This window comes from Hippopotamus amphibius, chromosome 9 (assembly GCF_030028045.1).
Source record: "Hippopotamus amphibius kiboko isolate mHipAmp2 chromosome 9, mHipAmp2.hap2, whole genome shotgun sequence".
Classification (NCBI taxonomy): domain Eukaryota; kingdom Metazoa; phylum Chordata; class Mammalia; order Artiodactyla; family Hippopotamidae; genus Hippopotamus; species Hippopotamus amphibius.
In genome coordinates, this window is record NC_080194.1 from 103,909,169 (window position 1) to 103,923,866 (window position 14,698).

Below are 14,698 nucleotides of genomic sequence, written 5' to 3' on the forward strand. Positions count from 1 at the left end.
GTGGGCGCCATCCTGCATCCCCACCTCTGCTTTCCCCCACAAACCACGCAGATGCTAAGTCCTATAATGAGGAGCAGGGACCCAGGGGGAAACGCCCAGCTCATGCAGGGGGATGTTTGGATCCATATGTACACTGAGTATTGTCTATGGACTGGATAAATGATACGTCTCATTTGCACATAGTTTCAAGTTTATATAACATGTTAAAGTACAAATTTACCTTAAAATATTCCTGAATTCAGAGTATTCTTTGGTAATATGTATTTTTTTCCCATCAACAGGTATCTTCATGGGGATCCATTAAACTTTTTGGTATTAAAGAGAGATCCCTAAAATTGCTGCCACAGTTATACTTGTATCTGTGAAAAATGTAAATAAATTATGGAATAGCCATACAAAGGAATACTAGATAGCCATGAAAAAGAAAGAAGACTTACTTTCAGAACGGATATGGAATGATCTCCAAGATGTATTGTTAACTGGAAAAAACATGTTGCAAAAGCAGTGGGCTACAAGTTGTATACATGCCCGTAACAGCACTGGGGAGTCTGGTACACTGGGTTTCCCCCAGAGAAGAAAGCTGGAGGCAGAGCTGTAGATCACAGAGTCTGGAAATGAGGGCTAGGAAGGGACATTTTTCACAATATACCCTCAGCACCTTTTGTATTTTGAATGATGTGACCATATTGCCTATTGTGCAAAACCAAATTGAAATGAAATTTTAAGAAGGGAGAGTCATCCAAATAGGTTGGCATCGATGGATTTAGATTCCATCTCCCTAACGTCACTCACACGCATCCAAACTTCTCTCATAAAATCCTTGAGCAGCTCCTCACTGCTTTTGGCATCAATTTCAAATTCATCAACAAGGCATCCACAGTCCTTGTGATCTGGCCCTTTTCAGCTATCTCCTCTCTCTCTATCTCTCTCTCTGCCTTCTCTTCCAAAACCTCTCCTTCAGAACTGTGAGAAATAAATGTCTGTTGTTTATAAGTCTCCCCAGTGCAGGATATGCTGTTATAACAGCACAAACAGACTAAGACACCTCCCATTCAATCCATCTTCTAAACCAACACCATAGCTTTCTTCCTAAAACTCAGATCTAATTGTGTCACTTTCTTTCTCAAAATCTTTCAGATAATCCGAAGCCAGTTTACCTCTGGTTCAGGGCTGCTGGCCTCCTTCCAACTCCCTGAGGGGGCCGGGTTTCTCATACCTCCATGCCTTGTCATGTTTCCTCTACTTGGACCCCCACTTCCTCCTCTAACCTCCAGGGCTCGTCTCCACCCACGTTCCAGGATACAACTCATGTGTTACCTCTTCTAGGAAGTACTTCCTGCCCCCTCTCCAAGGTGAGTTAGACAACTGTTCTCATTCATTCAGCCTTCTGTAAACATTTATTATCACCATTAGGCTAGGACCCGCAGTAGGTACAGAAATTAAAAACATAGCTCTTATAGAGATTGTCATACTAAGTGAAGTAAGTCATAAAGAGAAAGACAAACACCATATGATATCACTTATTTGTGGAATCTAAAACATGGCACAAATGAACTTATCTATGAAACAGAAACAGACTCACAGACACAGAGATCAGATTTGTGGTTGCCAAGAAGGAGCCGGGGAGGGGGAGGGATGGACTGGGAGTTTGGGGTTGGTAGATGCAAACTGTTACATTCAGCATGGATAAACAACAAGGTCCTACTATAGAGCACAAGGAACTGTATCCAGTCTCCTGGGATACACCATAATGGAAAAGAATATTAAAAAAAGAACGTATGTATGTGTATAACTATGTCACTTTGCTGTACAGCAGAGATTGGTACAACATTATAAATCAACTACACTTCAATAAAAAAAGAAAGAAAGAAAAAAAAAAATAGGCCTTACTCTTAAGAAAGTAGCAGATTAGTGGCAAGGTATCCATTAGCATTAGGTCCATGCCTCCTCACCGAGTTCTCAGCCCTTAGACTGGGAAGTCAACCTGAGTTTGGAATTTTCAGCCTTTCAACTGGCTGAACAGTTTCTGCCCTCCTCCGCTGTCCTCCTAGGACACTGTGCACACAGCAGAGTCTTATCGCCTGGTAATGTAGAACTCAATTGTGCCTTTTATCTCCTCTACCAGATTGGGTGCTCCAAGAGCAGGGAGTAAAAAGAAAAAGAAAAAAAAAAAAAGGTTACATGAAGGTGGTGTAATTATAACCAGGCCTCAAAGAATGGAGAGAATTTCAACCCTTGTTGAAGATGTGGAGGCAGAAGAACATTCATCCTTTGAGGGAATAGGGTGGGCGAAGGAGGGATGTGGCAACATCAAAGAAGTCACGTGGTTCCCTGTGGTTGTAATGAAAGGTGTGTGTGTGTGTGTATGCACACGTGTGTGCGTACACGCTTGTGCGCGATGTGGGAGGGGAGGTTGTGGGAGAGCTGTGTGAGATAAACTGGGTACAGATTATTTGAAAGATTTTGAAAAAGTATTACAATTAGATCTGAGTTTTAGGAAGGAAACTCTGGTTTAGAAGATGGATTGAATGGGGGAGGGAGGGGGGTGTTTTAGTCTGTCCCTTATATTATAATGGAATCCCATAGACTAGGGGAACATACAAACTACAGAAATTTATTTCTCACACTTCAGGAGACTGAAAGTCCAAGATGAAAGCCCTGTCAGATTCAGTGTCAGGTGAGGGTCTGCTTCCTGGCTCGTAGACAGCTGTCTTCTCACTGTGTCCTCACACTGCAGAAGGGGCAAGGGAGTTCTCTTATAAAGGAGCTATCATGTTCCTGAGAGTTCTGCCCAAAGGGCCCACTTTCCAAAGGCCCCCAAGCACTATCCACTGGGGTTAGGATTTCACTGTATGAGTCCTGGGGGGACATGACATCCGGTCTATTGCAGGGAGAGAGAGAGGCAACAGGGAGATCTCTCAGAAGCCAGCAGGACATGGTAACTAATTGAACATGGAGAGTGAAGGAGATCCTTACTGGACCTTTCCCTTTTCTCAGTCCCCACGTGCATCAAATCACCACGTGACCATAGCACGTCCATTGCTACTGCCTCAGCTCAGCCGTCCCCATCTCGGCCTCTTGTCTAGGTCAGGCTATACATCTTCATGATACCTTCCAGTTACGCAGCTCCCAACTGCTAAAGAAAAGCAGCCTTGCTCTAGTTATTTTTGTAGGTATACATTTCAGTGTATTCACAAAGTTGTGCAACCATCACTACAGTCAGTTTTAGAACATTTTTATAATCCCCCAAAGAAACCCCATACCATTTATCTGTCACTCCTTAATGCCTCCACCCCTCCCAGTTCTGCATAACCACTTATTTACTTTCCGTCTCTATAGACTTATCTATTCTGATATGTCATATAGATGAAATGATGCAATACTTGGTCTTTTTTGTGCCTGACTCTTTTCACTCAGCATAATGTTTTCAAGGGTCATCTGTGTTGTAGCGTGGATCAGTATTTCACTCCTTTTTACTGTCAAATAATATTTCACTGTATGGCCGGCCCACATTTTGTTTATCCATTCACCACTTGATGGACATCTGGATCGCTTCCACTTTTTCACTGTTACTCATGATGCTGCTGTGAACATTCCTGTTCAAGTTTTTGTGTGAACATATGTTTTCAATTCTTTTTTTTTTTTTTTTTTTGGCTGCATTGGGTCTTCGTTGCTGCACATGCGTGAGCTTTCTCTAGTTGCAGTGAGTGGGGGCTACTCTTCGTTGTGGTGCACGGGCTTCTCATTGCGGTGGCTTCTCTTGCTAAGGAGCACGGGCTCTAGGTGTGCGGGCTTCAGTAGTTGTGGTACGTGGGCTCAGTAGTTGTGGCTTGCAGGCTCTAGAGCACAGGCTCAGTAGTTGTGGCGCACAGGCTTAGTTGCTCCGTGGCATGTGGGATCTTCCCGGACTAGAGCTCGAACCCATGTCCCCTGCATTAGCAGGTGGATTCTTAACCACTGCGCCACCAGGGAAGCCCACAATTGATTTTTTTAAATTAATTAATTAATTTATTTATTGGCTGTGTTGGGTTTTCATTGCTGCACACAGGCTTTCTCTAGTTGCGGAGAGCGGAGGTCTACTCTTCGTTGTGGTGCGCGGGCTCCTCGTTGCTGTGGCTTCTCTTGTTGTGGAGCAGGGCTCTAGGCGCGTGGGCTTCAGTAGTTGTGGCACATGGGCTCAATAGTTGTTGCTCACAGGCTCTAGAGCGCAGGCGCAGTAGTTGTGGCGCACGGGCTTAGTTGCTCTGTGGCATGTGGGATCTTCCTGGAGCAGGGATTGAATCCATGTTCTCTGTGTTGGCAGGAGAATTCTTAAACACTACGCCACCTAGGAAGTCCCCCACAATTGATTTTTGTTTATTGGTCTTGTATCTTGCAACCTTGCTGAACTCATTTAATAGTTCTAATAGTTTTTTAGTGAATTCCTAAGGATTGTCTATATACAAGATCATGTCACCTGTGAACAGAGATAGGTTTACTTCTTCCTTTCCAATCTATTATAGATTACTTTTATTTCATTTTCCTGCCCAGTTGCCCTGGCTAGACCTCCAGTATAACGTTTAATAGAAGTGGTGAGACAGGACGTCTTTGTCTTGCTCCTGATCTTATGGGGAAAGCATTCAGTCTATTACTATTAAGTGTGATCTTAGGTTTTTTTGCAGATTTCCCCTATCAGATTGGAGAAGTTCCCTTCAATCCTATTTCATTTAGTGTTTTTATCATAGAGTATTGGATTTTATCAAATGCTTTTTCTGCATCCGTTGGGATGATTATATGGTTTTTGGTTTTTATCCTACTGATATGGCATATTACATTAATTGGTTTTTGGATGTTAAACTGATCTAGCATTCCAGAGATCAATCCCACTTGGCCATGCTGTATAATTCTTTTTATATGTTTCTGGATTCAGTTTGCTCATATTTTGTTGATGATTTTTGTGTCCATTTTTATAGTGGTCTATAGTTTTCTTTTCTTTGATGTCTTTGCCTGGTTTTAATATCAGGGTAATACTGGTCTCATGGAATGACTTGGAAAGTATTCCTTCCTATTCTATTTTTTTTGAAAAGTCTGTGACTAATTGGTATTAGTCAGAGACTTTTCTATATTAGTAGAATTCACCAGTGAGGACATAGGGACCTGGGCTTTTCTTAGTGTACAGTTTGTTCTGTTTTGTAATTCTATCTCTTGTTACAGGTCTATTGAGAGACAAAAGAGACAGTAACCTGTCCCCAGCCCAACCTCAGATTCTGGGTAAATTTCCAGTTCCAGCCCCCCTATATCCTCACAGTGTACCCACACAATTTTTTTCCCTACAATTTTCAGAGTTAGCCCTATTTTTTTGCAAACAAAATACCAAACTGCCCGAACAAACATAGAAGTTTATTCCAGGAGTAGAGTTGCAAGCAACAGAATCTCAGAAGAGGGGTGGAATCTTCTGTAGTACTACAGTGGAGAAAGAGACAGAGATGATTTCTACATTCCTGAAAGGGAAGTTAGAAGTTCATGGATTAATTAGTTACTGAAGTCTTGGTATTCAGATATTATGTCCACTGAGAGTAAAGCTTTGGTGCACTTTACTGACATTCCTTTAGAGCACATTAGCTCACCTGAAGTACTTTTTTTTTTTTTTTTTTTTCACCTGAAGTACTTTAAGAAGCATGGGTGCCGGGGCTGTACCCACAGATATTCTGATTTAATTGTTCCGAGACAGGGTCAGGGCATCAGGATTTTCCAGACCTCCTGAATTGATCCTAAAGTACATCAAACTTTGAGACATTCTAAGAGAATAAGGAGTATAAACACTGTAGGGACATTTTTCACAGCATTAGGTGATTTGAATCAGGAAGGAACAAATTTCACTCCCAGGCTACCTGGACAGAATCAGATAACACTATTCAAGGCTACTCTGTGGCCCTGTAATAAGAAACCATTTTACTATTGGAAACCACTAAAAATTAAATTTCAGTTAATTTTGATCATATTCTCCCTAAAGTGAGTATTTATCATACTCGATTTTTCAACTTGAGTGGCAGGTTGACCGGCGTTCATTTATTTTTACACATCATAGATAATATGTGTATTATGTATTTTTTGTTTATTTTCAAATATGTTGTCATGAAATTTTCTTGCCAAATATTTTATAATAAAAAAAGATATTGTAAATTGCCAAATTACAGCATTTGCTAAGTTTACAACTGTGCTGGGTTTCTATGGTTACAGTTAAGGTCTCAATTATCAAAGACTGGAATCCTGACAGTTGGAATAGTAATATCTTGAGGGGATGGAAGTCCCCAGTCTCCTGGGACCCTCCAAATAATTTCCACTGCATTCACCACGATTGCCAAGCAAATGTGATGAGTCACCTCGTAATGAGGAACATCTGGTCACAGGAGTTTGGAAATACTGTGAAACCAAGGATGGTGTGCAAAATCTAAGCAGGGAAAAGAGGAATTATAGGCAAAATAAACTGCAGAAATTTTCTAGGGTGTTGTTGCAGGAGTGACTGTGTGGACTTGAATTCCATGGATTCATAATCAAGGAAGATGGAATAAATAAAAGAGGCTAGACTATGACTTCATTCCCTTCCTCCCTCCTTCCTCCCTCTACTCTTCTCTGTCTCTATCTGTCTCTGTTCTCTCCTCTCCACCCCGCCCCCATTTTCCTTCTCTTCCTGCACACAGTTTGGCTGATGATAGCTTGTCAAGCTGACACTGAAGAGCCTGATGACTCTTGGCACGTCGTCTGAGATGAAAAAAGTACCAAGACTGAAGGAGAAGGAAGGACAGTATGTCACCAATGACCTGCTGACGGCTACCTTCCCCCACCCCAACACACGTATCTTATCTTCTTCAGAAAAATTCTTCACTGATGAAACACTAATTAGTACACCCTCTTTGTTGGGGGTGGCGGGGGGTGGGGGTTGGGGAGGGGTAGGGGAGGGAGAAGGTGGGGCACCAGAAGAGCTGTCCCAGCCAGGAACATGGAAGGAGAATGGTTCACCAAAATGAAAGCACTGATAACATTGGGAAAGAAGGATCCTAGATGGTTAGACTCAAAGGGAGGCAGGTGTTGAAAGAAAAGGGAGTGGACCAGGCTTCCTAGGTGGTGCAGTGGTTGAGAATCCACCTGCCAATGCAGGGGACATGGGTTCGATCCCTGCTGCAGGAAGATCCCACATGTCGCGGAGCAACTAAGCCCGTGCGCTACAACTATTGAGCCTGCGCTTTAGAGCCCGTGAGCCACAACTATTGAGCCCAAGTGCTGCAACTACTGAAGCCCACGCGCCTAGAGCCCGTGCTCCGCAGCAAGAGAAGCCACCGCAATGAAGAGCCTGTGCACCACAGCGAAGAGTAGCCCCTACTCACCGCAACTAAAAAGAAAGCCAATAAAATAAATAAATAAATTTATTAAAAAAAAAAAAAAGCAAAGGACCAACCAGTCTCTGTTCTTTACTGAGGCCAGGCTGACCTTCTGCCTGGGGCCACACTGGTTTTTGGACTGAAATGCTTTCCTATCAGTTGGTAAATTGCCACCTAAGAGTCCTCTAATGCCCCACCCCCATCTACCTTCCTCCAGGCCACAAGACCTCCCTCTGTTCCTGCAACTAAAGGGTTAACACCCAGCACAGCTTTTGGCCTCTGGGAATCTGTCTGTACTAAAGTCAGTGTCTATTCTAATTGGCTAGTGGCCGTGTGGTAACCAGCTGCTAAATATTTTGAATATCACCCCTAGCTGTGGCCACAAAAAAGCAAAAGCCAAGTAGGCGTGGTACTTTTGGTGCAAGAAATGGCCTAACACAGAGCTGAGGTTTTGGCTTCTGCTTGAGGCGTTGGCAGGAACAGGATAGATGGGCAGGTCTGGGTTCTGCTTGATTTGTACAGCAAAATAATTCCTTAGTTTAATGAACAAAGATGTATCTCATGCCAGCACACTATACAGTCACATGCCCTCTGGCCATAAACATCCCTGAGTCAGTTATTGACCTGGAGCTTGGGAACCTTGGAGGAAGGCTACTAAAGCATCATTGTATTCTCCAAGCTGGTTGGTACCAACGATTGACAGGACTTGAAAAATAATGGAGGGTTACCTCAAACTCAATTAGGTGGGTATTTGATCTATGATAAAACCTTTTTTTTCTGATCTCTTTACCCATACTGGCAGAAGCTATTCCTCTTCCACTGGCAGGTAGAACAGTGTATCTTCACAGGGACCTATTCCACTTTACCAAGGATGACCAACTACAGGGTTTACCCAGGACTGTCTGAAAGTTCTGCATCCCAGGAAACCCCTGGGTCCCTGGCAAACAGGGTCACGCTAATTTACTCCTCCATGAATGTCACCTTAATCTGCTACATTGATGATATCATGCTGATTTGCCACGGACATTGGAAAGTAACAAGTATCTTTTTTTTTCTTTTTTGGCCAGGTGTCTTTCGGGGATCTTAATTCCCCCAGAAGGGATTGAACCTGTGCCCACAGCAGTGAAAGTGTGGAGTCCTAAATACTGGACCACGAGGGAATTCCCAATTAGCAAGTATCTTTGTTCTCTTGATAATACATAAATGTAAGGGGTGAGAGGGAAACTTTGCAGAAACAAAAGGACCTGCCACATCAGTGAAGTTCTTAGGAGGTCAAAGTATGATGGAATTTCTCCTTCAAAATGAAGGGGAAGGGGGGGGTGTCAAGAAAGGGAGGGAATATGGGGATATGTGTATAAAAACAGTTGATTGAACCTGGTGTACCCCCAAAAAAATAAAAAAATAAAAAATAAAAAATAAAAAATAAAAAAAATGAAGGGGAGGGGGAGAACATGAAGGACAAATTGCTACATTTATACCCTTTCAACTGCTAAGGAGTCTTGGAAGCAGCATATTTATCTCTACTTTAGCAGGGCTTTTTTCACTGAAAGAAACAAAAGTTCACAAAGCTTAAATAAGGGAAACAGATTGATTAGAGAAACCAAGTCTCCTAGATCTGAGGCTCCAGTGGGGTCAGGTTTCATGTAAATTGAAACCCAAGGATGTGTGGAATCCAGGAGAACTCTGGGAGTAGGAATGTGTGGGTTTTCTTCTATCCCTGATTGTTTGCATGGCTCAGCCACTGTCTACCACTCCTGTTAGTGGTAGACACTGATGCCACATTTCTCACCTGAAGAGCCCAAGAAAGAGAATCTGATTAACTTTTCTTTTTACAAATTTATGTTTTATGTTTAATAAAGTTTGGCGTGTACATAATTTCAAGAGTTAGATACTTTCAAAGGCTTGTGAGGGAAAAAAGAAGAATCTCTTCAATCCTTCTTCACCTTCAGCTCTTCAGAAGCAAACACTTTTTCAGTTCTTATAGCTGATTATTTTGGTACTTGGTGTTTATGTCCATATTTCCAAATAATATGGTTGTCTTTTGAATTCTTTTTTTTTCCAGTTTTAACCATTATCTATTGATTTACCACATTGGACAATGAGATCTAGCTCTTTTCCATCACCCAGTCTCTCTCTCTCTCTCCCCTGCCCCACCCCTCGTCACACACACACACACCCCCATGTCACCATCCTCCAAATACATGTTTGTGATTTTATTTAGAAAGATATTTAGGATTATATTTTATAGTTATGCAAATGCTATTCATAACTGAGCCATATGTTATAATGTTATTACTTTCCCACATGTATTCCTTGAAGTTAATAATTGCCTTGGAGTTCATAAATGCCTCGTCTTTTTGTTTGCCTAGTTTTCTAGGTATTTATTCCTAATTGAGCCCCTGATATATAAATGTCTTCTCATTATATTCAAACACATGGAGTAGACTGTCGCAGGTGTAAAGGTATGCTGCTGTGCCTGCCAGGTGAAGGTAAATTTTGAGGCCTTCTGTCCGTTTCATCTTAAAGAAACCCCTCCCAGAAACTTCTGACCTTCTCTACTCTGGGCTGGCTGCCATCTAGGCCTGTAGCTCAGCTGTCATCTTGAAATCTCCTTTCACCAACACCCAGGGGAGTCCCTTTGTCTTTCTGATGTTGGACCCTCACTCATGGATCCCAAGTCTTCCTCGTTCTTGCTTCAGCCCTTCACTTCGGTCAGTTGACCCTCCACAGAACCCACGGACACGGAGCGCTACCTATACTATGCCATTTTATGTAAGCAACTTGAGCATGGTGGGTTTTTGGTAGGGAGGGTTCTGGAATAAATCCCCTGCAGATACTGAGGTACCACTGTATACTAGTAGCTTCTGAAAAATAGTTCTCAGGAAATGTTCAAGACTGTGTAGCAGAGACTGCTCCTTTTTCCACACGTCTGTCTCCTATTTTTCCATAGTAATAAAGTTTTTAGCTGGGCACAAGATCATCCAAAAATCAAGTCTTTATTTCTACATTTCCGGCCTCCCTTGCAGCTATGTGTGGCGATGAGGCCAAATTCTAACCAATGGGATGAAAGCAGAAGTGTTATTTAGCAGCTTCTGAGAAACTTCCTAAAGACATTGCTGGCGAACGCCCCTTGCTCCTTCTTCATCATCCCTTCCTCCATTGAGTGGCTGGGACTTGGATGCTATCATCCAGGACCATGAGGATGAAGCCCACATCCTGGGCATGGCAGGGTGAGGGCTGGAATGAACCTGAGTTGCTGAGAGTTTCAGGGAACAGAGCCACTGTAGTGACCTGGATTTTTATGTGAGAAAGAAAGAAAATTGTAACTATTGTTTTGCGTTTTCTGTCACTTGCATCTGAACCTTGAATTAATGAAAATGCCTTTATTCTAGAGTAATTCATAATTGCAGGTTAGCTGTGTACGGAATTGCAGGTTGGAAATTATTTTCTGACAGAATTTTTAATGCATTGCTCCTTTGCCTTCTAGCTTCCAGAGTTGCTATTATAAATCCTAATTTGGACTATTTGTTTGTATCCTTGGAAAGATATATGTACTAAATACATTATTTAATCTCCACTATTTTAAATTTCACACAGATGTGCTTTGGCAAGGTTCTTGGTTTTTCTTAATTGTGTTGGGACACTTGATAGGCCCTTTATATCTAGAAACTCATGCCTTGCTATTCTGGGAAATTTCTTAAATTTTTGCAGTTATACTTTTTCCTCCATTCTTTTCTCTTTTCATATTTTTTCATATTTTTAATTTCCAACATTTCTTTCTTGTTCTTCTTTAAAAAGCATCCTGTTTTTGTTTCCTGAAAGTAGTATCTTATCTCTCTCAGGATATTAATTATGGTGGGGTTTTTGGTAAAATCTTCTCTCTGCATTGTATCTGTTTCTTTCAAGTTGCTTAATCTTGTTTTGGGCTTTGGTTTTTTTGTTTGGTTTTGTTTTTGTATCTATGCCTTTTGTACAAGAGGTTTCCCTTAAAAATACTGGCGATCCTTAGCAAGGCACTACAGTGAGTACTAAAGGTGATAGGCAGCTCTGTGCCTGGGTGGAGCTCTCTCCTGTGGGGTTCACTGTACGGTGACCCAGCTCAGCCATTTCCATGGAGAAACTCCAAAGGCAGTGCCTTTAAGTCCGTTCTCTTGGCCCAGTCATATTTCAGAAAATACTTCTAAGCTTCTGCCAGGAGGATAAAGGGCTGCTACCAGTATTTTGGAAACTGAGGTCGGGGGTGGGGGTAGGTTTGGTATCTCAACATTTGGTGCACTAGATTTCTTTAAATCCCTGTATTTTCAATAAGGTACCCTCATCTTCAACTGGGCTTGTGTCCCACAGTCCAGAAACCTTCTGTTTTACCTTCTTTAGCAATAAACGTCCAGTGTTCTTTCCAGGTGCAGAAGGGGCAGTCACCCACCTGTGGGCCCTAAATAGGAAGGGAATCTAGTGGTCTAATGTCTTTTTTTTAATTGAGATGAAATTCACATAATATACAACTAACCATTATAAAGTATACAATTTACGGGACTTCCCTGGTGGCATAGTGGTTAAGAATCTGCCTGCCAATGTAGGGAACACTGGTTTGATCCCTGGTCAGGGAAGATCCCACATGCCGCAGAGCAGCTAAGCCCAGGCGCCACAACTACTGAGCCTGCGCTCTATAGCCCCTGCTCCATAACCAGAGAAGCAACCGCCCACTCACCGCAACGAAGAGTAGCCCCTGCTCACCACAACTAGAGAAAGCTTCTGTGCAGCAATGAAGACCCAGCAGCAACCAATAAATTAATTAATTAAAAGTATACAATTCAGGGGCATTTAGTACACTCACAGCGTCTATCTAGTTCTAAAGCATTTTCACCATCCCCAAGAAAGCCTCATAGACCTTAAGCAATCACTCCCCATTCCCCTCTCCCCCAGATCCAGGTAACCACCAACATGCTTTCTGTCTCTATGGATTTATTTATTCTAGACATTTCACATAAATGGAATCATACAACTTGTGCCCTTTTGTATCTGAATTCTTTTACTTAGCATAGGGTTCCTGAGATTCCTCTACATTGTAGCATGTGGCGGCACATCATTCCTTTTTACGGCTGAACAATATTCCATCGTATGTATGTACCACAATTTCTTTTTCCATTGCCACTGATGGACATTTGGGTTGTTTCCACCTTTTGGCTATTGTGAATGGTGCTGCTATAAACATTTGTGTACAAGCATTCATTTGAGTACCTGTTTGCAATCCTTTTGGGTGTATACAGGCGTATCTCATTTTACTGCACTTCACAGATATTGCATTATTTTACAAATTGAAGGTCTGTGGTAACCCTGCATTGAGCAAGTCTATCTGCACCATTTTTCTAACAGCATTTGCTCACTTCATATCTCTATGTCACAGTTTAGTAATTCTCACAATATTTCAAGCTTTTTCATTATTATTCTATTTGTTATGGTGATCTATGATCTTTGATGTTACTATTGTAATTGTTTTAGGGCACCACAAACTCTACTCATATAAGACAAAAATCTTAAGCAATAAATGTGTGGGTTCTGACTTCACTGACTGGCCGTTCCCCCACCATTCTCCCTCTTTTTGGGCCCCTCTATTCCCTACGACAACAATATTGAAATTAGGCCAATTAATAACCTTACAGTGGCCTCTGAGTGTTCAAGGGAAAGGAAGAATCGCATGTTTCTCACTTTAAATCAAAAGCTAGAAATGATTAAGCTTAATAAGGAAGGCATGCTGAAGGTCAAGATAGACCAAAAGCTCAGCTTCTTGCATCAAACAGTTAGCCAGGTTGTAAATGCAAAGGAAAAGTTCTTGAAGGAAATTAAAAGTGCTAGTTCAGTGAGCACACAAATGATAAGAAAGCAAAACAGCCTTATTGCTGATATGGAGAAACTTCTATGATCTGCATAGAAGATCAAACCAGCCACAACATTCCCTTAAGCCAAAGCCTAATTCAGAGCAAGGCCCAACTCTCATCAATTTTGTGAAGCCTGAGAGAGGTGAGGAAGCTGCAGAAGAAAAACTTGAAGCTAGCAGAGGTTGGTTCATGAGGTTGATGGAAAAAAGTTGTCTCTATAACATAAAAGTGCAAGGGGAAGCACCAAGTGCTGATGTAGAAGCTGCAGCAAGTTATCCAGAAGATCTAGCTGAGAGAATGAACGAAGATGGTTACACTAAACAGATTTGCAGTGTAGACGAAACAGCCTTCCATTGGAAGAAGATGCCATCTAGGACTTTCTTAGCTAGAGAGGAGAAGTCAATGCCTGGCTTCAAAGCTTCAAAGGACAGGCTGACTCTCTTGTTAGGGGCTAAAGCATCTGGGGACTTTAAGTTGAAGCCAATGCTCATTTACCATTCCAAAAATTCTAGGGCCCTTAAGAAATAGGCTAAATGTACTCTGCCTGTGCTCTATAAATGGAACAACAAAGCCTGCATGACAACACATCTGTTTAAACATGGTTTACTGAATATTTAAGCCCACTGTTGAAAACTACTGCTCAGGAAAAAAAAAGATTCCTCTCAAAATATTACTGCTCATTGACAATATACCCGGTCACTCAAGAGCTCTGATGGAGATGGACAACAAGATTAATGTTTGCATGCCTGCTAACACAACATCCATTTTGCAGCCCATGGATCAGGGAGTCATTTTGACTTTCAAGTCTTATTTTCTTCCCCTTTTAAAAAAATGTTATTGAAGTATAGTTGATTTACAGAGTTGTATTAGTTTCAGGTGTCCAGCACAGTGATTCAGATATAGATATAGATATATGTGTGTATATATATATATATATATATATATTCTTTTTCAGATTCTTTTCCCTTATAGGTTATTACAAAATATTGAGTACAGTTCCCTGCACTATACAGTAGGTCCTTATTGGTTATCTATTTTATATACAGTAGAAAAGTCTTACTATCTTGCAAGGCTATATCTGCCACAGACAGTGATTCCTCTGATGGATCTGGTGAAGTCAATAGAAAACCTTCTGGAAAGCATTCAACATCCTAGATGTCATGAAGAATATTCGTGATTCCTTAGAAGAGGTCAAAATATCAACATTAACAGGAGTTTGGAAAAAGTTGATTACAACCCTAATGGATGACTTTGAGGGGTTCAAGACTTCAGTGGAGGAAGCAACTGCAGATGTGGTGGAAACAGCAAGAGAACTAGATTTATGAGGGGAGCCTGGAGATGTGACTAAATTGATGCAATCTCATGGTAAAACTTTCACAGAAGAGGAGTTTTCTCTTGAAAGTGGTTTCTTGAGATGGAAACTACTCCTGGTACTGACGCTATGAAAGATTGTTGAAATGACAA